At 43.7% G+C, this 22,621-nt stretch overlaps 1 long non-coding RNA gene across 1 annotated transcript in view; it reads right to left on the bottom strand.

Moving 5' to 3' along the window:
• The window catches only part of LOC138296125 (uncharacterized), a 151,629-nt gene that overhangs the window by 101,383 nt on the left and 27,625 nt on the right, over nucleotides 1-22,621 (bottom strand). Inside the window, exons 2-3 of the long non-coding RNA XR_011203769.1 lie at nucleotides 4,184-4,400; nucleotides 2,120-2,152 (exon numbers count right to left, since the gene is read on the bottom strand). This is a non-coding gene — a long non-coding RNA (uncharacterized lncRNA). The remainder of the gene's footprint in view (nucleotides 1-2,119; nucleotides 2,153-4,183; nucleotides 4,401-22,621) is intronic.

Below are 22,621 nucleotides of genomic sequence, written 5' to 3'. Positions count from 1 at the left end.
TCTGAGGCGGTATTGAGGTATGCTGGACCAGTGCTGTGTAAGGCTTTGACTATTTGTTTCAGGAGTTTGAAAATAGCTGTGGATGGAGAGTCAGGGAAGCTGAGGTGCATGGTGTGTCCATGTTGGAATATTGAGAGAGGAGGCTGCCTGCTACGTTCTGTATGGTTTGGGGTCATCTGCTTAATTGAGTGAGGGAGCAATTCAGTATCGGGGTGAGTGGGGCGACAATGGGTTTGAAGATGGAGTGATTGCACGTGTATCCGTACTACCTTTACTATCTGCCTTCTTCCTATGCACTATCCTTGTCAAAGCACACCTATCCTAAGCTTTTCCTACCTGTTCATGTCTCTGTCCTCATCAAAGTCCTGACTTACCCTGTATACTTGCCAAGTGAACCTATACTAATGCCTTCTGTCGCTAGCTACTTGTAGTTCAAGAAAACATCTCTTTCATGTGTCTTCAGCATCCTCACTGTGCTAAATCCAACTCCGTCCAGCTTGTGTATGCAAGTTGGGGTTGTCCGAGAATGGCTCTGAGGCCTACAATCCTCGAACTGAGTAAGCATAGCTACCTATGAAACTAAGCAAAACATGCTGGGGAATACTGGCTAAGTTTCCTAAATTAATGGGCCAAACAAATGTCCCTGTGGGACTCATTTACAATACTTCTTCTTTTGCTTTTAAAGTGTGAATACTCCCATAGTAACTTGTATCATTACCAACATTATTGAAAAAGAGTACAGGACACAATCTCTTGTATGTTGAGTGTTTTCATATTTTTAGTATAAGGAGGCTATACATTTCATTATGTATCCAAATTAGTGCAGGCAGCACAGTACTTAGTCAGTAAACTAATATATACAGCAACAAAGAACAAGACACTGAACAGATCCCAAGGGTTCAAAGGATTTTATATTTCATATATGAAGGAGTAGCTAAACTAGCTCCCATGTAACCTTGCCTGTGATTCCGAGAATGGGAGGGCAACCTTCAGGGTTTAGAATGGAGTTCTTCCCTGTATACACTCTCAAGCTGTACACATAGCTAGTAGAGCTGTTACACAGCAACTTAATGCCATATAGAGCTCTTTTGCTTGCAATGTGCTGCCTGAACAGTAGCCAACTTTTGTACAAGATCAAGGACACATCAGTTGCTATATTCTTTCCATGAGTGTATCTCTCTGGAAACCTCGAAGACAAATGTCCCACGACAGGCCGAATTTTGAACAATCTCTCATGGTCTTGATGGTCCCGGGGCAAAGCAACAGAACTGTCATTGAAATGCAGAATATGCTGCAGTAGCAAAAACAAATCTCTGCTCATGTATGGTTCGAAGGTGGTGGTTAAACAAACAGTGAGAGTAGACCAGTAGAACTGCAACCTTGGTTTGTGCACTAGCCCCATTTTGAGTGTGAAGCCCAAAAATATCTTCAACGCCTCACGTGAAATGGGAGTCCACTGGTGTGCCATAGGTGTGGGCCCTAGATTGCCTCCATGCTCCCTCAAAAATTGTTAAGCATGCACATTTGTTTGCTGCATTATTTGCTCAAGGAAGTCAGAATCCAAAAATAGATGGATGTAGTCAATTGGCATAAATTGCCCGTGTCGACTTTACATCCAGCATTGCATGTGAAAGGCAGAATTTGGGGCTGAATTAATTTTTTGGGCTGGCAACCGAGCACTCTGTCTGTGCTTGCCACTGCACATATCTGCTTTCTGGGTAGATCTAAACTGATACGGTCGCACTGCCGCACAGACCGTGCTTGCGAAGGAACAGCAGGACCGCCCTGATCATGTCCCTGGGAATCACTGAAAGATGGGTCATTGTATGGAACTCTGCTGACTGAAAAATCACTTCCAGATTCTGCTGCATTTTCCTCTACTTCAGATGCAGTCTCAATATCTGCTGTCTTAGTCTCGGATCCTGTCCCAGACCTGTCCTACATAACCTGAGTTAGGGCCTGGGCAGCAGTCATCCACCAAGACACCATCTCTGTTAACTGGCTAAAACCTTCCTTCTAAAACTCTGACCTACATAGAAAGCAGAAGAAATTTTCTAAATCAGTCAGTGGGTTTGTGTGTCTGTGAGATGTGTGCAACAGTATATAAACAAAAGCTTACTTTTTCGGTGAATCTGCAGGTTCACTAAAGGCACTAAAAGAGACAAAAAAGAAACGGTATTACTTCATCTTGCCACATACCCAATTCCACAGAGTACTTTTGCCATGTTTTATGCAAAGCTTTATTGTTGGGGGATATGCTTGGCCATTGACAGTAAATAACTAATTTCCCGAAGCGACAACTCTACCTTTGATCTCAAGAAGCACACATTCACATAGTAGCCCCTGCAACTTTCTGCGCAGGTGTGCTCCTTGTGCAATCTGACCTGGTTATCACCAAGGTCACTGGAATTATATGGAAGAGGACCAAATTATGAGACAGGGTTAACTAAATTATGAGGCATAATGGGGGACTTTTTTATAGTGTTACTTTTATCTTTTTCATTAGTTAATTTGTAACATTCTATACTGTCTGCCAAACATTTCACCTCATTAGTACCAGTTTAGCAATCAACTGCAGAAATAAGCAAGTGAAAGATGACCAGTCAACCTTTGCACAGTCCCTTTCACTGCATGCCAACACATATATACTACATATGCCAAATACATATACCATCTGCAGTGTAATGTGCAGATGGTAGACTTATATATATATATATATATATATACTTATTAGACGCATTTAGAAATGTGTGTTATCTCCTGGGGGTGCACTAAAAACACATTTAAAAACAAAATATAGCCCCAAAGGGGTCGACCCATGTGATGAGGGTCGACCCCCTACCTACTTTTTTTTGTTGTTGTTATTTTTAAATGGGTGGTTCTCTTACGGAACCACACATTATTGAAAAAAGAATGTTGTCAATTTACTTTGGCTTTTTTTGTTTAAAAAAAAATAATAATTCACTTTCCCTTAGGGGTGCATTTGTGTCTACAGGGAAAAAATATCTTTTATATTTTTTTTAGGCCCTGGGGGAATCGCCCTATTGCCACAACGGGCAACCCCCCAAACAAACATCCATGGTAGTCTAATGGTTTCCTGAATGTTGGGTACAGTAGGACCACGATCCACAATCAGGAAATCAGTTACAGGAAGGCCTCATTTGAAAGGAGGAGACTGAGCCCTTTAAAATGAGGCCTCCCTAGAGGCTGTTTTCAGCTTTTGATCCCACTGGAGTGGGAGAGAGCCCTCACCTGCTCCTTCCTGTTGCTCCGGTGGGGAAACTATGACATCAGAGTGCCTTGTGGTGCACTGGCGTCACAGATGAGTGGGAAAGGGACACCGGAGTATCCCTTGGATCCCTCCCAAGTCTCGGCCAATGTCTGACACCCCCACCTAATGGGTTTATGAAAATGGAAAATACCGCAGTGCATCCTACACAACTCATAATCTGAACCATAGCTGCTGGTTGAATTGTCTACAACTTTTTGTGTTTTGCTACAGTGGAAAGACACACAAAGATTGTGTTCTCACCAGTCTAGGCCTTTCTCAAGACATTGCTTAAAGATAACAACAATATTACAACAAAAAATTGCAACAACAATAATAACGCCAAGATATGATGAGGAAAGAAAAGGAGAAAGATATCAATAACTATAATATATAAAACATTTTAAAATTTATATGCAGTACTGTTTTGCATTGAGACCATTCCGCAATTAACCAGTTCCTACTACCCAACTCAATAGGACTCTTATCCAATATAATATACAATTGAAGTGGCTGGTAAATGTGATCAACATTGCATAAATGCTACATAGGGCTATTTGACGCCTGCATGAGGGCAAATTTAAGTTTCTGACATTTTTAGGTGAATTTCTGTCTTGGAACTCCACCATAAAACTTAGAAGAGTGGACCTCTAGGAGCAGACACCTTGTGTCTATAATCCTCTATATTAAGGAAATATAGGATGACTGCTCTTTCACAGGCCAAGCAACAGAATTTTGGTATGTTCTGCCAGTGTCTTTAAGAATTGAAGACAATGTAATCTTTTGTCGCAAATTATCTAAAAACCCTGCTGTTTGCAAATTATTTCACCTCAGTGAGCACCCCAGTTTTTGTGCATTCTCTTTAGAAGAATGTGTTGCTGTACTTTGAGTCTCTTTTCAGAGCTAGATGCATACCTGTAATTCAGATCTTGGTCTTCCACTGTCTGAGGTATGGGTGACTGTTTCCAGAACCCATGATGTCACCACACACTGGAATCTGTGGTAGATAAGTGCCGTCAAGAAGCTGCCACCTTCTCAGGAGGAAAAGACCACAGGTGTAAAACACCTTCTTGCTGATGAAGTCTTCACAAGTTGGGGAAAGCTAGGGGTCAGGAATCCAGATGAAGAAATCCTTAGAGCAAAAATCAGAATCAACAAGTGGATTAAGTGAGAAAACAAGCAAAGGGACACTGCCATTTGGCAACACACTCTCTAAGCAGACTGAGGCCTTCAAATGGTAAAAGAACAGGAAAGGAAATTACATCAAACACCACATGACACCACATGATAGGAGACATAATGGATTGAGAAAGTCAAAAGCAAAGGGATGAAGAGCCATGATAGAAAGGGGAAAAAAGATAATGAAAGCCTAAAGGGGGCTAGCTGCAAAACCTCAGATGGGTGATTGCCATTTTCAAGTTCAGTAGAGAAGGATCAGTAGCCAGGTGCCCAGGAGTATAGGAGAAAACAGACACAGGTGAGAAATGTTTCCAGCAGCAGCTGTGGGCTTTATACAGAGTCTTCTGTGCCCAGAAACCACTGCAACCTGCAAAGTACCACAGTTCTAGGGTGCTCAGGTGGCTAAGAAGCTTTGGACAAAATAGCCTCTGACATTTGCATTTTTATAGGTTGTTTTATTTACCTTAGGGGATACTTAAATGAATTGATGTTACTACTTAAGAACTTGATTAAGAGCAAGGCATAAAAGGTAATTCTGTCAACATTAAACTGCCCAAATTTCAGTCTGAACCCATCCACGGTTGTTGAATTGCTCTATTTGTCACTTCTTCTAGGGCAGACATCCTGTTAGAGCCTTCTCCAACCCTGTCTTTGTGTCACCAAGGTGCAAAAACAATTATGGCAAAAACAGTAGAAGAGTAGCCCCCGAATGAAGGGTGCTTGGACGCCACCAGGCATGGTGGAAATAGCAACTGGGGAAATTAGCAGCTGAAGGAATTAGGATCTGGAGGATTTTGGAACTTGATGAATTAGCAACATAAAATGTGGCAAACTTTCAACAAAAGGTAAGTATTGTTGTTATTGCTGTTAGTTGACATTAGTATGTTATGCTACCAGTTTTGCATTGTCCTCTTCTACCATAAGGGTGATCCCCAGGTACTATTCTTAACATGCTGCCAACCCCAGCCTATATCTGTTAGACCTGGTATCCTTGGCACCATTTTCCTCCTAACGTTTTGCCTTCATACCTTCTGTTTTGCTGAATTTGTTTTTGTTGGCTTTAGGACGCGGCACACTTTACCACTGCTAACCTTTGCTAAAATGCTTGCCGTCCCTCCTTAAAACATGGTAGAATTGGTTTATACCCAACTGGCATATTTAAGATACTGGTAAATCCATAGAAAAGTGTCACTATCTGTGCTAATGGCCTGTAAATGAAATTCTACTAGTGGGCCTGCAGCACTATTTCTGCCACATACTTAAGTAGCACTTTACACAGGTTTAAGACCTACAATTTCAGTCTGTGTATGCAGTTTTAAACTGCCATTTCAACCTCACAAACTAAACCCTTTGCCAGACCCAAATCTTCAATTTTTAATGCATATGTCACCCCTAAGGTAGGCCATGGACAGCCCAGGGTGAAATGCATTTAAAAAGTAGACCATGTACTTTTATGTTTTACATGTCCTGGTAGTGAAAAACTCTTAAATTCATTTTTCACTACTGCAAGGCCCAAATGTTAACACTGGAGTTACTTTATTACATTTAATAAGCTGTAATTTCCAAATGGGAGCAGGTAACCTGTTAATGTCTGGTGTGTTTAGAATCATAATGAAAAATCTGTATATTTCTTCTGTGCATAGACATGCTAGTTCACCACAGCGCCTTCCCTTAATGTCATCAGCCATTCACTGACCTCATTTTAATCTACCAGCTCTTGCTGTCAGACCCTGCCAAATGTTTTAATTTTTCTTGCATGATCTTCTGGCCATTTTTTCTCATGTTTTCAGAATTTTTAACTGCTCTTCATGAAGGATTATCATTTTTCAAAGACAGAAATTTACACTATTCTTTCTAACTTGGCTTTCTTATGATTTACTTCATTTTAGCGCCTAGTCTCAGGTTTTCAACATTATAACGTTGTCTCCAGTGTGTTCCTTTTCATTTTATTTTCTCACACCCTTTGGGAGCTAATAATCCTCAGGAATGCTCTTCATTTAATGCTTATGGCAAAAACAAGAAATCTTAAACTTTTTGGTACCCCTCATAGTACTCCTCTATATTCAGATTCCAATGACAACAACATGGAAGATACTACAGCTCAGAAATCTAAGTTCCACTCAGGAGCCATTCCATAAGCTGCCTCATTATGTAAATTGCCAAATGGGTCAAACAAAATGCCTAAAAAGACACTCCATCACCAGTGAAATCCACACCAACATCTATGGATGTGATTCTAGAAGAGATCCGTGCACTGACACTTTATGTAAGAGACTACAAAAACATTGCAACATTTGGATGACAGGTGGTCATCTCTAGAATCAATGGTGGTGAATTTTAATGGTGGAACAAAAAACAGACAATCTTCAACTTGCAGCTTTACATATTTCTCATCTAGAGTCTGAAATTTCCCTACTCAAAAATCACACCGAGGATCTTCAAAATAGAATCTGTAGGAACAACCTGCGCATATATGGACTTCCTGAAAATACTGAGGCGCTAATCCGACCGTCTACTTTCAATTGTTTCTTCCAAAACTTGATATATCAACGACCTCTTATCATATAAAGGGCACACAGACTTGGTCCCAAGGTCTCAGCAAAACCATGAGGAATTATTTTATTTTTCTCGCAATATACAACCTGCTACAAGTCATGTCTGCTGTCAAAACTAAAAAGCAAAGTATATGGGTTGGTCACAGATTATTTTTTTCTCAACATATTGCTAAAGCTAGAGCTGATTGACAGAAACAAGTTTTAGACATGCACCCTAAATTGAGAGCCATAAATGCTAGATTTGGTCTACTTCCTTCATACTTGTTTTAGGTGACATACAAAGAGAAGACAACCACACATGAGGAGCCTGCTGCACTTAAGCAATTTCTTAAATGACATGGAGCTGAAGATATGGACACTTCACAAATTACTTGAATAACAACTTGTTCTCTCATCTGTTTTCTTGTTTTAACTATTTAGTCATTGGTTCTCTAATATTTTTAAGGTTTTACTGTCATATTGTTTTTCTCTTATTATTGCAAAGTTTAACTCATCATTGTTTCTTTCTTGTACCACAGGTATATGTCTTCATGTCTTGTCCTAGTCATATATATGAGTTGGAGCTGCCCCTTTGCCCTATGGAATTCAACTGTTGTCGTCATCATCATCTTCTGGTGTTGCCACCATCCCTCTTGTTCTGTATTTTCATAAGTATGTTTCTCAGTTGTCATTTGTATGACTTGTAGTCGTTATTTTGGTTTTTTATGGTTTCAATCTGTTTATTGTTTTTAACAAGATTATACAATATACTTCCACCTACAACCAAAGGCCTCTGGGATTAAAGAAACAAAGCACCATAGCAGGAGAAGAAAGGGAGGGAGGCAGCAGTGGGTAGGGGGTGGGACAGGGGAAGTAGACGGTAAGGATAAGAGGGAAATCCTCAATAGTTCTCATAGCTATTAACAAGATGCCCCTTAAAGGTGGGCAATGAAAATGTACAGGGTGCCATTTCCGATATTCAGGAGGTAATGTGGGGTGTGCATGTGAGACCCAGGATTCGTGAATAGACTGGGCATGTGAGTTCTCGGAATTCATTGGACAAAAAGTGTATACAGTCTCCCCAGGTTTTCTCAAAATACAGCAATGTGTATGATATGGTCGCTGTTAGCTTCTCCATACCGAAAAGATCCCACAGTTTTTGTAGCCAGTCCAGGTGGGTCGGTACCTGGTTTGATCCCCAATGAGCCAATAATACTTGTTTTGCCTCCCCCAATGCTCGCAACTTTGATGACTGTAAGGGATATGTAAGTGGGTTAGGTAGCCCTAAGAGTATGTAGCTGGAGTATCTGGGTAGGTCTGTGTTCCATATTTTATTAATATCAGACAGCACCTCCTCCCAGAATGGCTGAATCTTGGGACAGTGCCACAATACATGTGTGAGCGTACCTGGTTGTCTGGAGTGTGTCCAGCACCTTCCGTCGTTGTCCTTTTTCCATTTGGCTACTCTAGCTGATGTGTAATACCAGTAGTGGACAATCTTAAGCTACGATTCTGTACGCAAGCAGATGTGCGGGCTCTGGGCTAAATGTCTCTCCACTCCTTGGCGGTGAAGGTGCATTCACATTCAAGTTCCCAATGCTTCTGCACCAGGGACTTGCAGGGTTCTAGCAGAGTGATAAGGAATTTATAGATGTCTGAGAGTATGCGCTTATCAGTTGAGTGATCAGCCACTTTTCAAACGGGATCAGGTGGAGACTTGCGTGAGGGTGAATGTGGGTTTGTTGTAACCAGTGCCTAAGAGCCATATATTGACAGTAAACACTGGAGGGGAGGCCGTAATGATCTTGAAGTTGTGTAAAATCCAGCCTCTTACAGTCCTCCATTCACCAAGCTTCGAAGGATGGGCCCTGTGCTGTTAGTGAATGCCTGTGAAGGGTATCAGGGGTGATATGTGGGAGGAGAGTGTATGTCAGGACTGTGCTGCGTCCCAGACTCCCATGCTGGCCTACAAGACTGAAGAAACATATACACTGGGCAGTTGATGGGGTTTAGGTAGCCAGGGTATCTTCCAAATGTGGATGCCAGATGCTGCTTGGTCAATGAAGCACCAGTGCTTCTCCGTGCAGGGTTTGTCCCATTCCACCATATACCGAGCTGGGCAGCCTGGTAATATTTTGTCATATAGGGAATGCCCAATCCACCCTTCGCAGGGGCCAACTAGGTTTGTTTTTTTGCCATACATGCCTTTCTCCCACCCCAGACAAAATCATCAATGTGGTGCTGCAGTTTATTAAGAGCGGAGGGGGGGTTGCAGTGTTAAAGTGTGCATGACGTTGAGCAGTTTTGGGAGCAGTGCCATCTTGACTGCCGCCAGTCGACCCAGCCATGAGAGTGTATGACTCTTCCAGGAGGATAGGGCTGACCTGACAGTGTGCAGGAGCCTTGTATAATTGATATCGGAAGTGCGGCCCAGCATCAAGAGTATCTGGAGGCCCAGGTAAGTTACTCCCTCTGTTGCCCAGGTGAAAGGGAAAAGGGGATTCACATGTGTATGGTCCACCTTAGGTAAAGTAAGGCTGACGTTGGATTTTGGGAAATTAAGCTTAAAACCGGCAGCACTCCTGAATGCCTCCAATTCCTGCATGACTGGTGATAGTGAGGCAGGAGGGTTTGTCAATATAATCATAACATAGTCAACATAAAGTGTCAGTTTGTGCTCCATGCCCCACATCTGCATGGCCCTAATGCTGTTGGTAAGGCGTACCCACTCCGCAATGGCCTTCATATAGAGAGCAAATAACAAAGGGGACAGAGGGCAACCCTGGTGAACACCCCTAGTAATGTCAAAGGGCCGGGATAGCAGGCCATTGACCCGGACCGCTGCTCTTGCTTGCTTGTAACTGCACCATAGCCAGCTACAGAACCTAAAGCCAAGGCCCATTTTAGCAAGGACCAGTTGGAGATATGGCCACTGTACTCTGTCAAACGCTTTCTCAGCGTCAACTGACAGAAGGACAGGAGGGGTATGGGACCAATGAACTTTGTTGATGAGGTGGCATAGCAGTTTAGTGTTGCCACTGCAGTTACATTCCAGGATAAACCTGCTTCCCATAAAGATCTTAGCATCAATATTTAATAAAGAGATGGGATGGTATGATGGACAGTAGGAAGGATCCTTGTCTGGTTTAGGGATCACTATAATGGTCGCCATTTACATGGTGTCAGTAAGGGTGCCAAATGTGCTAAAGGAAGTGTAGAGTCTAGTTAAAACAGATGCCAGGACAGGAGCAAACGTCTTATAAACGTCTGCTGTGTAGCTGTCTGGTCCCAGTACTTTACTGGGTGTCCGTTTTTGTATGGCCTGCAGCGCCTCAGTGATGTGAATATCTTTCTCTAAGTCGGAAGATTCTGACCCGAAGAGGCAGTTTAGGGGGAGTTGTGCTATGTAGGACTCTACGGTGGCTTGATGCTAAGGTTTCAGCAGTGTAGAGTTGGGTATAAAAGTGCTCAAACGCCTGAGCTATATGTTCGTCTTGGACTACCTGGCAACCTCTGATATTCTTTGTTGAAGGCGTTGTGTGAGGAGCTTATGAGCTAGTAAGTGACCCGCCTTATTGCCCCCAGCATAGTGTTTCTGCTTTAGGCGCAGGAGGGCATATTCAGCTTTGCCAGTGTCTAGGGCTTTAAGTTGTTTGTGGGCAGTCCTGAGCTGCCTCCTTACCCTGAAGGTTCCTGTGAATTTATGCTCTTCCTCTAATTCCTTTACTTCAGTCTCCAGCTGTGGTCTCTTATCTCTCCTATCTTTGTTTATCCGGGCCACTATTGTGATAAAACGTCAATGAACCACAGTCTTTAATGTATCCCAGAGAACTGCTACGGAGACCTCAGGGGTGCCGTTAGTCTTTAGGAAGTCAGTAATGGCTGATGTAATTTCTGTAATTGTTGCATCCTGATGAAGAAGTGTATGATGAAGGCACCAGTATGTGAGATTGTGTTGAGGAGCCTGGCGGATGGCAGATGATGGAGATAGGCAAATGGTCGGAGAGAGCTATATCAATGTCTACTGCTGTAATTACTGTGGTCAAGTGATGGGTGAGGAGAAAATTATCAATTCTAATGAAGGGCTGATGCGCTGCAGAATTAAAAGTTAAGTTCCTTTCGAGCGAGTGGCGTTGTCGCAAGATGTCCACCATGCCGACATCTGCCAGCCATTGGCAAAATACCTGGGATTCTGCACCTGCCTGGCCCAACCTGTGCGTAGACCTGTCCATAGAGGCATCTAGGACGAAGTTAAAGTCGCCCCTGATCACAACATTTCTGGCTGGGGTAGTTAATATTTACCCCACCGCTTCCTCTAAGAAGGCCTCTTGGTGATCGCTAGGGGCAAATATATTTGCTAATGTGAAAGTATAGCCTCTTATGTCAATGCGTAGGGAGGGTGCTCTGCTTGTAATTTTGGTAATAAGATCGCTACTCTAGTTTTCTTTCCCTGCCCAGAGGTAAAGTACTGGTGGACAAACCACATGGAGCGCATGTGTCTCCAGTCTGTTTTGAGAAGGTGCATTTCCTGAATGAGCCAGATGCCGCAGCTTGAGTCCCTAAGTAGTGAAAAGAGCGCTATTCGCTTAACTGGGGCATTCAAACGGCAGACATTAAGACTTAGAACCTTAATCGTTGGGTGGCGGGTGTGTCAAGCTAGCAGTGCAAGAGGAGACCAGGGCCCTCACTAGTGTTATTGATGGAGTCATCTGCATGTGGGAGCGCTGTACAGGATTCCGGCCGATGTGACCTATGAGTGAGGAGAAAACAAGCACAAGCATAAAGCAATACAACTGGGTAGTTCCCCACCTGGGAATCTTCATGTGGAAAAAGGTGTGAGGGTCCAAGTCAACGGCGAAGACCACCAAGATTCCAGGAATGCAGAGAATGAGCCCCGATGGTAAGTGACTGCTAATAGGGGCATAACACTCCCAGACCCTGCAAAAGTATATTGTGGCAGAGATGGTCCCTGCTGCTAGGCCTGGGAGCAGGGTCAGCTAGTCAAGCAGGCATCCATTAGTCATAATCAATCAATCAATCAATCAATCAATCAGTGTTTGTTAAGCGCAATTTCTCAATCGTGAGGGTCTCAAGGTGCTGGGGGGTCCTGGAGCGTCCATCAGTGCGGTGGTTCTTCAAATAGCCATGTCTTCAGCTCTTTAGTGAAGTTGAGGAGGAGTGTAGTCTGTCTGAGGTGGCGCGGTAGGGCATTCCAGGCTGTGGTGGTGAGGTAGGAGAATGAACGTCCCCCTGTTCTTGTTTTTCTGATGCGGGGTACTTCGGCGAGAGAGAGCTGGGCTGAGCATAGGGTCCTGTGGGGTACGTGGAAATTGAGTTGCCTGTTCAGGTAGGGTGGCCCGGTGTCTTGGAGGGCTTTGTGTGCATGGGTGAGGATCTTAAAGGTGATTCTTTTCTCTATGGAGAGCCAGTGTAGTGTGCGCAGGTGCTGGTAGATGTGACAGTGTTGAGGTAGGTCAAGGACCAGTCTGGCGGCGACGTTCTGGATGTTCTGTAGTTTGTGGGTGAGTTTCTTGTTGATTCCGGCATAGAGCTTGTTGCCGTAGTCCAGTCTGCTGGTAACAAGGGCATCTGTGATAGTTTTTCTGTGTTTGAGGGTGATCCATTTGAATGTCTTGCATAGGAGGTGGAGGGTGCGGAAGCAAGTGGATGCAACAGAGTTGATTTGGCGGTCCATGTTGAGTTTGGAGTCCAGGATGATTCAGAGGTTGCAGGCTTAGTTCGTGAGGGTGGGCAGGATTCCGAGGGTGGAGGGCCACCAGGAGTCATTCCAGGTGTCGCTTTGCGGGCCCATAATGAGTTCTTCAGTTTTGTCTGCGTTAAGTTGTAGGCAGCTGCTTTTCATCCAGTTGGCGACTGCTCCCATGCCTTCATGGAAGTTGTGTCTGGCAGTGTTTGGTTCATTGGACAGGGAGAGGATGAGTTGGGTGTCGTCAGTGTAGGAGACGAAGTTGAGTCCGTAGTTTCTGACAATGGTGGCTAGCAGCCATGTAGATGTTAAACAGCGTGGGGCTGAGGGAGGATCCCTGGAGAACTCTGCATGTTGTAGGTGTGGGGTCCGAGAGGAAGGGGAGAAGTCTTACTCTTTGAGTTCTGCCAGAGAGGAAAGATCGGATGCAGTTGAGGGCCTTGCCTCTGATGCCGGCCTCAAGAAGTCTGCGTATCAGGGTGTGGTGGGAGACTGTGTCGAAGGCCGCAAAGAGGTCGAACAGGATGAGGGCTGCAGTCTTTCCCTTGTACAGCAGGGAGCGGATGTCATCCGTTGCGGCTAGGAGGGCTGTTTCGGTGCTGTGTTTTTTTCTGAAGCCAGATTGGGAGGCGTTGAGGATATTGTGGTCTTCGATGAAATTGGCGAGTTGGCTCGCCACTTTCATCGAAAGTTTAACCAGAGGCATTGTCTCTCTTTTGAAGCTCTTGGAGTAAGGAGGTCCATTCCCATAGCCTCTCCTGGGCAGAAGGTTTGCGACTGTTTCATGTGGGGAGCGGGCCTTTCCGGTGCGGATGTGCAGCAGATTGTGTGGCTGCAAAATGTCTTCTCCCAGAAATGAGAGCACCTCCTCCAAGGTGCGCAAGCTGAGCGTAATGTGGAATGGGTGTCCCCACTTATATTTGATCCCTTTTTCGTGAAGAAGGGTGGTGAGGGGCCAGAGCACCCTTCATCTTTGTAAAGTAATGGTGGAGAGGTCTTGATAGAGCCATACCTTAGTGCCTTCAAATTCAATGATGCTCTTATCTATCACCACTGCCATGATGGCTTCTTTCTGTTGATAGCAGTGGAGGCAGGTTAGAATATCCTGTGGTTGCCCCTGAGGGAAGGCGGATAATCACACCTTATGCGTACGATCAAGGATCATTTCTTGATCCGCCAGAGCCAGTGTCACATGGCGGAAGAGGAGGAGAACATAATTCTCCAAATTCCCAGCATTGGCCTGGAGCGGGACGCCTTTGCATATGTTACATCAACCTTGACCTGTTCTCGAGATCTTCCAACTGGTAGTTGAGATCAGCCATTTTGTCCCTGAGTGTAGCAATCTTGCGCCAGTGTTCCTCTAATTCTTCATCACGTGAGTCTTGTGCCTGCTCCAGAGAATCAACTCTCTGTTCCAGTTCCCCCACATTCCTTCTAATGTCTTTAACATTGGCTGACAGCTCTTGTTTCAGGGTTGCTATGTCATCTCCAAGTGTGCTGAAAAAGCTTATGAGGAACGGCTGCGTGACTGGGACATCTACCACTGGAGTGCCCTCCTAGGAGGTGGTGGCTAGGCTGACATCCCCTTTGCATCGTCTTCTGTTCGGTCATTCTTCTTTCCAGAGAATTTTGTGAACATATCTTTAATGGTGGAGTCCTTTCAGGCCAGGCAGGTTGTTGAGATGTTGGCTGGGGGACAAATTAGGTCTCTGTATGCAGGGAGAGAAGAAATCTGCAGCTGGTTAGTCTCTACTTCATTTTAATTTGGGTGTCCAATTCCACATATGTTGGTACACAGAGTCCTGCAGCCTAGACCACCGACACACCATGCTGTAACCCCTATCACAGAGCCCTTGTGGGAGTGCCCTCGTGTTAATGTTTCCCAAAAGGCTAGTCTTGAGTAGGTGGTCCCGTCACACCCCAGTAGCTGGTAATCGCAAGGTATTAGTGGGAGGGTAAGGCTAGCCAGCCAACATTAGTAGATAATTCTAAGATGCCCAATTCAAAGTGCCTCGAGGTGTAATGCACTCCGTCCCTGAGGTCACCGCACTATCTTTCTGGTGCCCTCCCAGTCCGGCACCAGGTGAGTGTTGTTGCGTGTCTTCGTCTATGACTTTCGACGGTGTTTCAAGCATGGAAGTGGATACAATAATTCTCCCTACCCTTCCAGCAAAAGTCTATAGTGCAAGAGGGTGAATTTCTGTTAAGGAACTGTTGTGCCTGTGAGGGTATCATTAAGTGTGTTTCACTGTCAACAGTTCACATGTCTCACTGACCTGGCTGAACTGGGCCAATGTTATCTCCCAGGGGTAAGGCACGGTTTCCTCCTGTCCACTGAAGCTGGCGTTCGTATTTCACTAACCTGGTATGTGAGTGAGGTGGCAGTTATCTGGTGTTGTCCAGCTCCCCGTATCGTCCCTTTCTCCAGGCCTGCCCCGGCTCGGTGGGCGTCCAGCCGAATTTGGTGTCTGGAGGGCAAATGCTCAGGTCCCCTCTGCTTCACACCCGCTTCAGCTCACCTGGATGGGCAACTATTGTCGAGGACTGTGGGAGAATCCTATCTCGGCCTTCAGTCTCCAGGCCCTTCTCCCTTGGCAATGTCTCTATCTCCGCACCCAAGACCTAGATGGCTTGTGGTTCCCAGGGTGTTTGCTCAGTGCCGGGCTTGTGTTGCTTCAGGCCTCTGCAGCATTAGTTTAGGCGGGTGCCCTGAGTCTTGTCAGGGCTTATCCGCGACCACCACCTTGCTGGTAGCTGCGTTCCACTTTTTGTAGAATGTCTTTCATCAAGGCTTAGAAGTCTGCTGAGGAGGCATTCTTCTGTTTCCCCCGCACCCATAGACTGATGCGCTGTGGGAGGTAGTTCTGGGGGCTGGGATTGCCACTTCTTGCCATCGTGGTGGCTGACAGGCAACCATCGCCAGACTTCTGTGGCCTCTCTAGAGGCCCCTTCCACCCAGCGTTGTCTCTTTCTCCACCTCAGGTCTCAAATGGCTCATAGCTCCGAGAGCATCCATCCAGCCATGAGCCCAAGACACGCCAGGCTCCCGCAGCATTGGTTTAAGGGCTGCGTGGTACAAAGAGGCTTCATGAGTGTCGCAAGCCCCGTCAGGCCCTACTCTCAGCCGCCATCTTGCTTTTAGTTGAATTCCACGCTTGGTGGAATATCCTTCATCGTGGCCCTGGAATCCGCTGAGCAGCTGTCTTTCTGCTTCCACCACGCCCTTAGAGTATTTTATTGCATGTTAGTGGGGTGGAAAGCTGCTCTGGAAGCTGGGATCGCCGCTTCCAGGTATCACAGTGGCAGAGCTCCGTAACAGTGTGTCCTGCCTTGGCACCATGTTCGTCTTTTTGGTTTTTGTCTCACTGTATACTTTATTTCTGTGGTTCCACAAATATCCTTTATCTTTTCCTGTCTTTTATCCTCATATCCACCTCCCTTCTTTTTCTCATTCAACAATTTTCTTATTCTTCCCATTATTTGCTTTATTTCTTTAATAATCTCACTACTGTAAACATATTACTTGTACCGGCTAATGTCTTAATCCTACATTCCAGTTTACTTCATGGAATATCATAGGATCAGGTAATCCTGTTAAGTGGCACAGGGTGTTACCTCATTTAGCTAGCCTAAAAACAGATGTTGCATTACTTCAGAAATCACATCTTTCTGAATCAGAAGTTGCCAAACTAAAAATATGTTGGGTAGGTAATGTGTTTGCTTCTCCTTCCCTGGGAGAAGAAGAATGGAGTATTGATTCTATGTCATAAAAAATTACATGTTACGGTTGTAACCAAGAGCTTGATTCTGAAGGTTGATGGATCATTGTTAAACTCTATGTAGATAACATACCTTTAACTATTTTCAATGTGTATGGTGCAGTTTCTCTTAACAATACTGTTTGGACCATAATTTCAGATAAAATGCAACAATGTGACAATGAATATATTATGTTTGGTGGGGATTGTAATCAAATACATGATCTCATACTGGATACAAATTCAATAGTCAAGTTTGTACACACAAAGATGCACTCACAATTTAAATCCACCATCCATCGTAAATCATTAGGTGACATCTGGAGATTATGCCATCCAGACCTTCGGGAATATACTTTTATTCATACCCACACCACTCACAATCCCAAATAGATTATCTCTTTTTCAGTAAATCCCTAGCCCAACATGTCCTTCATTCGGAGATAGGATAAATTTTGATTTCAGATCATGCACCAGTTTACACAGACCTTGATCTTATACCCTTTTCCCCTCAATGTCGTTTCAATAATTCACTACTTTTAGATTATAAATTTACCCCAAATGTGAAGACTTTGCCAATGGATTCTTTGCTCTTAACACTACACCTAACTCTTCCGTTGTAATGATTTGGGGCTCTTTTAAAGCAGCGGCCAGAGGCTGTTTAATCAATTTTGTATCAACCAAGAAAAAACATATGGAAGCTCAATCAAATCAATTACTTTCTAAAATTAAAAAACTGGAATATAACTGCTACCACTCTAAAAAGGAGACCTCACTACAATACCTCATAGATGCTAAACTCACCTTTAACAGATTAACTACAAACGCTGCTTCCTCCTATTTATTGAAGAGTAGTGCACAATATTATGGAGGTCAAAATAAAAAGGGGAAATTATTTGCTAATTATTTGAAAATCAGGAGAACCAGAACCAGAATCGAATCCTTACGAAAAACTACAGGAAAAAATATTTTTTAAGGATGAGGATATTCTAAATGAATTTGTTAGTTTTTACAAAAAAATATATTCTCCAGACACACATCCACTATAATCAGATCTGACCACATATTTGCAATCCATTGCTTCTCCCCCTCACATCAAATAGATTTAAACATGCTAGGAGCAGATATCCCACTTTCAGAACTATCCCATGGAGTCTCTAAACTTCATAGAGGGAAAGTTCCTGGACCTGATGGTTTTACTATTTAATTTTATAGCCATTTTGCAAAGTTCCACCTCCGCAAACTTCTACTTTTATATAACACTTTCACCATGAATGGTACTTCCCAGTGCTCTTTTCAGGATGCCATGATTGCTTTATCCCAAAAGGCAATAAGGATCCCACACAATGTAAAAACTACCACCCCATTTCTTTAGGTAATTTCGATTACAAAATGTTCACAAAAATACTGGCACTACAAATAGATCCTATTTTACCTGATTTCATGGCACCTGAACAATCTGGTTTTGTTAACTGGTCGACTAGCCTCTGACAATGTTCGAGTCATTTTCAACATCCTGAGCAAAGCCTCTACACTAGACCATCCTACTTACTGCTGCCATTTCTCTGGATGCTGGAAAGACCTTTGATAGGATTGGTTGGGTTTCAAGTATTAAAATGGATTGCTTTCCCACCCAAGCTGATTGATTTAATTTCCTTGTTGTATATAGGCCCTATAGCTGCTATGTTTGCTAATGGGATGCTCTCAGAATGTAGCCATTGTTTACAGGGGCACGCCAAGGCTGCCCATTATTATCTCTTTTGTTTATCATTGCACTTGAGCCCCTTCTCACCAAAATCCTACAAAATTCACTTATTTCTGGCTTTCAAGTTGGGTCTCAACAAATTAAAATGTCGGTTTATGCTGATCACATCCTTTTCTAATGCTCTAATCCTACTGTTTCTCTTCCTCCTTTTCTCCAACAAGTCAATACTTTTTCTCATCTTTTGGGTTACCGACTTAATACTGACAAATGTGAGAGATTACCGTTCAATGTCCCATGCAATAAACAACTTTTGGCCTCAACGTGATTTAGTTGGCAACCCTCCAAAATAAAATACCTAGGGTTGTGGTTCTCACAGACTATTAAAAAACTTTCAAATTAAATTTTGATTATATGGTCAAGACACTATGGGCCTCATTTAGCAGAAACTTGTGCACTGTTATCGATGCACCAGTTTTCTTGCGCCACCCTGCACCCCCCTTTAACGATGCCACGGGAGCACTGTATTTGTAGTACAGTGCTCCATGTCACACTGTGTCCACATCTGCATCAGAAATTCTGACGCAGTTGTGGCGCTAAACCGTAGCATTTCTGGACTAGCATCAAAAATGTTGACTCTAGTCCAGCAGTGTTAAGGGGACCCCACTGAATTCAGCATAGTGTCACTTTAACGTCTGACCTGACAAATTTGTATGTTTCCGAAGCATGTGGTGCAATTCAGTGACCAAGGTTTGACTGGAATTCAAGGTTACTAGGGTTACTAGGGTTCCTGGTGCTCAGGAAAGGGTGCACTGCTTTTTTCCAAGACAGTGGACTGAAATGAGGAGGAGCAATAAGGACACTAGCATTTAAGACTTGTTACCGAAAAAGTCAGTGGTGCATTCTCCCACACCGAAGGTGGAAATCAAGCTCCCTTCAGTAATGTTGGTGGTGGAGAAAGTGTCAGGAGCCTTCACTTCATCCTCTGTCTTAAAAGACTAATACCTCAGCACTAGTCCACCCACAGGACTTTCTCATGTCTATAAATCTATCTATAAGTCTGCTGGATCATTATAGGGAACACCTATAGGCTGCTAGTTCAATGGAGATATTGCCTTTGTGCTTTAGGTAAACATATCAAGTTTACATTCCAGAATATAGCCTTATTCTTCAGCCCTAACACAGTAACCAGAACTACAGTGTAAGCTGTGGTCTTTATCATTCATTTGTTGCTTGATCCATGCTCCATGCATCACATCAAATGCACATGGAAGTCCGCAACCACTCAGATAACAAACCTAGGGGCATATTGCAAAATAATGATGCTGCTCGGTGCCGCAAGACATCATTCAGCACCAAGATGTGCCATTAGGAAAGTGCAAGGATGCATTGTATTTACAGCAATACAACACATCCCTGTACTTTCCTCACTGCTGCCACATCATTGGCAGCCTTACGCCAATGCAGGCACACTTGCACCATGATGCAAGGGTGCCTGGGTTGGAGGGGTGATTGTTTATGTGCAGGAAGGGACACCTTCCTGCGCATAAACAATCACTAATGGTCTTTTCTTCCTTCTATGTGTGCTGCAAAATGCAGAATACAGCACACATAGAAAGAGGAAAAAGCAAGGAGAAATAAAGATATTTCTCCTTGTTGTACCACTTTTACGCCACCCTTGGGGCGGCGTAGGAATATGACTCATTCCCGGTCTTGTAAATCTTGGAATCCTTCAGATTCCATGGCGTTGCATTGGAACACCCATAGCAACACCCATGGAACACCCCTTTCACCCAGAGTAAAATATGAAAGGGGGTCATATTTACAAGGCCATAAAAAGCCAAGCAAGGTGGCCTCGCATAGCTTTGTAAATATGGGCCGGCACACTGCTCCACTGGAGAGTAAAAAAAAATGACACTCTGGTGGCTCTACGGGCTTATAAATATGCTCTCTAGTTTCATAGATTTCCACACATGAAATGGCAAAATAATGATGGACCATGCCTATCCCAAGCAGAACACTGTTTGTTCCAAAGGAACCGAGACCTCTCAAGTTACCTTAAAAAAATATACGATCAAATGAGTGAAAGTATGAATCAAATGAAATGAGGTAGGGTTTGAGTAGTTCTCTTTTTGGTTTAGTAATTTTACTGACTCAAGATGGGGGACTTCATCTGATCATACTGTATAAACAAGTAGAGAAGAAGTTGGCCACCATTTGTGAATTAACTTTGTTACAGCACTTGGAGGCCCAACTGGACAGATACATGCCTAAATGACACAGGTAGAATAATCTCTCTAAGGTCAGACAAAGTGATCATTCAAAGATTGCATCAAGCATTGAATACTTCTCAGTTTCAGTGACCCAGCACCTTTATCACATAGAGATGTAAGATACCTCCTTTAGCAAATGTGACAGTGATGGAAAACTGAGATTTCAAAATTCCATAAGCCATTCTGCATTTTAATGTAACCATTCATTCTCGACTAAATGAGCACATATCTTCTCACATAAGAATACTTTAGGAAGCTAACAAAGTTCTGATCCTTTAAAATTTTGTCTCAAAAAATTGAAAAACACACAATGTTGATTATGTTTACCGACAATCAGGTACATGGCTACCACATATTTGCTGATCAGCTAAATTGTTTTACATAAGTAGCCATCATTGCTTTGTTTTAACAATAATAGCTACTCCACCACAGATGTGATCATTAACCAGCAATGGTGTTTATTGCTAAAGACAAAAACCCGTTAAGTGAAGTGGGCCCAAACATCTATGGGCCAGATGTACTAAATCGCGTATTTGCAATTTCATAATAGCAAATTCTAGTGAGTCGCTATTATGAAATCGCAAACTGCAATGTACAACAGTGTGTTTGACACTGTTAGCAATTCGCAGTGGGTCACAGATGGACCTGCTTCCTCAATATTCATGAGGCAGGTCACAATTTACAACCTGTTGTGAATGGCTACAATCACAGGAATGGTGGCCTGCTGAGCTCAGAAGACCACCATGTCTGCGATTAGTTTTTCAATAAAGCAATTTCTCTTTGTAAAGCTGTCTGTTTTCCTTAAAGGCCTACTATTACTCGTGCCACCGCCATGCACAGTTTTTTCATTTAAAATTTTACAGCAAATATTAGATTGATATTATCAATGATGTTATCAAAGATGTCAATAGTGACGTAATTTATGGGGTAATTATCGGTGCATGACAAGGGCGCGAGTTATAGTTGCCTTAGGGCACACATTATAGTTACCGGCGATAACTCTAACTATAACAGGTGAATTTCCATGGTTTTGTACATTTAAAATGTGAGCCTATCTATAACATCCCAGTAACCTTTGTTTTTTTAAGTGAATTTAATGATTTTTTAAATTCTATTTTCTAACTACAACGTCCCGGTAATGTTTGTTTTTTCTGTGAATTTCCATGTCTTTTTTGGCCAGGACCTGCGGTCAATCCTTGTTACCACCCAACCCCATGTCACCCATGGCCTTCAGCCATGCACCTCCGTCGTTGGTAAGCCCCTATTACCACTCAACCTTGCGCCGCACACGGCCTTTAGCCTTGTACAGTAGGGGTTGAAAAACCTCTATAAGCACCCAACTGAGCACTGCGCACAGCCTTTGGCTGCAGGGCCCTTATGCATGATATACTTAGAATGAGGTATTTTCAGACAAATTGAAAAGAAAAATGTGTTTTCCAAGTAAGTAGATTGGGATCACCTTTCTGTATGTACTTTAATTATTTGAAGATGAGAAGAAATTGTAGTATGGAAATTACCATAGTTACACCTAGACTGGAACTCACAACCTCAGTGCGACAGTGTGAGACCTTACTCACTATGCCACAGGTGACTTATTCGATAAACAGACACAGCATGAGATACAAAGACTTGAAACTTCAACTTACTGGGTGACAGTCTAATAGCTGTCCCAGTAGGCCATTTTTTTATTAATTTGTTTTTTTAACACTAGAAGACCGTGGGGGAAGCCTAAAGGCCCCGCGATCCTAACCGGCTCCTAACTCCTGCTGAAGCCGGCATAGCTCCCGCAAGCAGGGAGCTGCTTGAAATAGTAGCTTCCTGCTTGCGGGAGCAATGTTTTCATCTGTTTCGCTGCACGCATATATGTGTGCAGGGAAACATATGAAAACTCCACTTTCTGCAAGCAGGAGCTGTTTGGCAGCTCTCACTTGCAGAAAGCAGACATTTTAATTGCTCTTGCTTGATGGGAGCTGTCAGCTCCCAGCAAGCAAAAGCAAACAGCTATGTCCCGGGGTGGACAACCCAGGATATAGCAGAAGCTGGCCCTGGGGGGTGGCAGTCCCTAGGGCCATCATTGGCTCCTGGAGGAGGGCCACATGGCCCCCCCAAAATGTATTTGCCACAGGGAGGTGGTGGTTCCCAGGGCCTGGGGTCTGCAACAGACCCCCTCATTGTTTTCTTTTAGCCCCGGGGAGGTAGC

This window comes from Pleurodeles waltl, chromosome 1_2 (assembly GCF_031143425.1).
Source record: "Pleurodeles waltl isolate 20211129_DDA chromosome 1_2, aPleWal1.hap1.20221129, whole genome shotgun sequence".
NCBI lineage: Eukaryota > Metazoa > Chordata > Amphibia > Caudata > Salamandridae > Pleurodeles > Pleurodeles waltl.
Note: the sequence above shows the minus strand (reverse complement) of the source record. Positions and strands in the feature narration are given on the sequence as shown.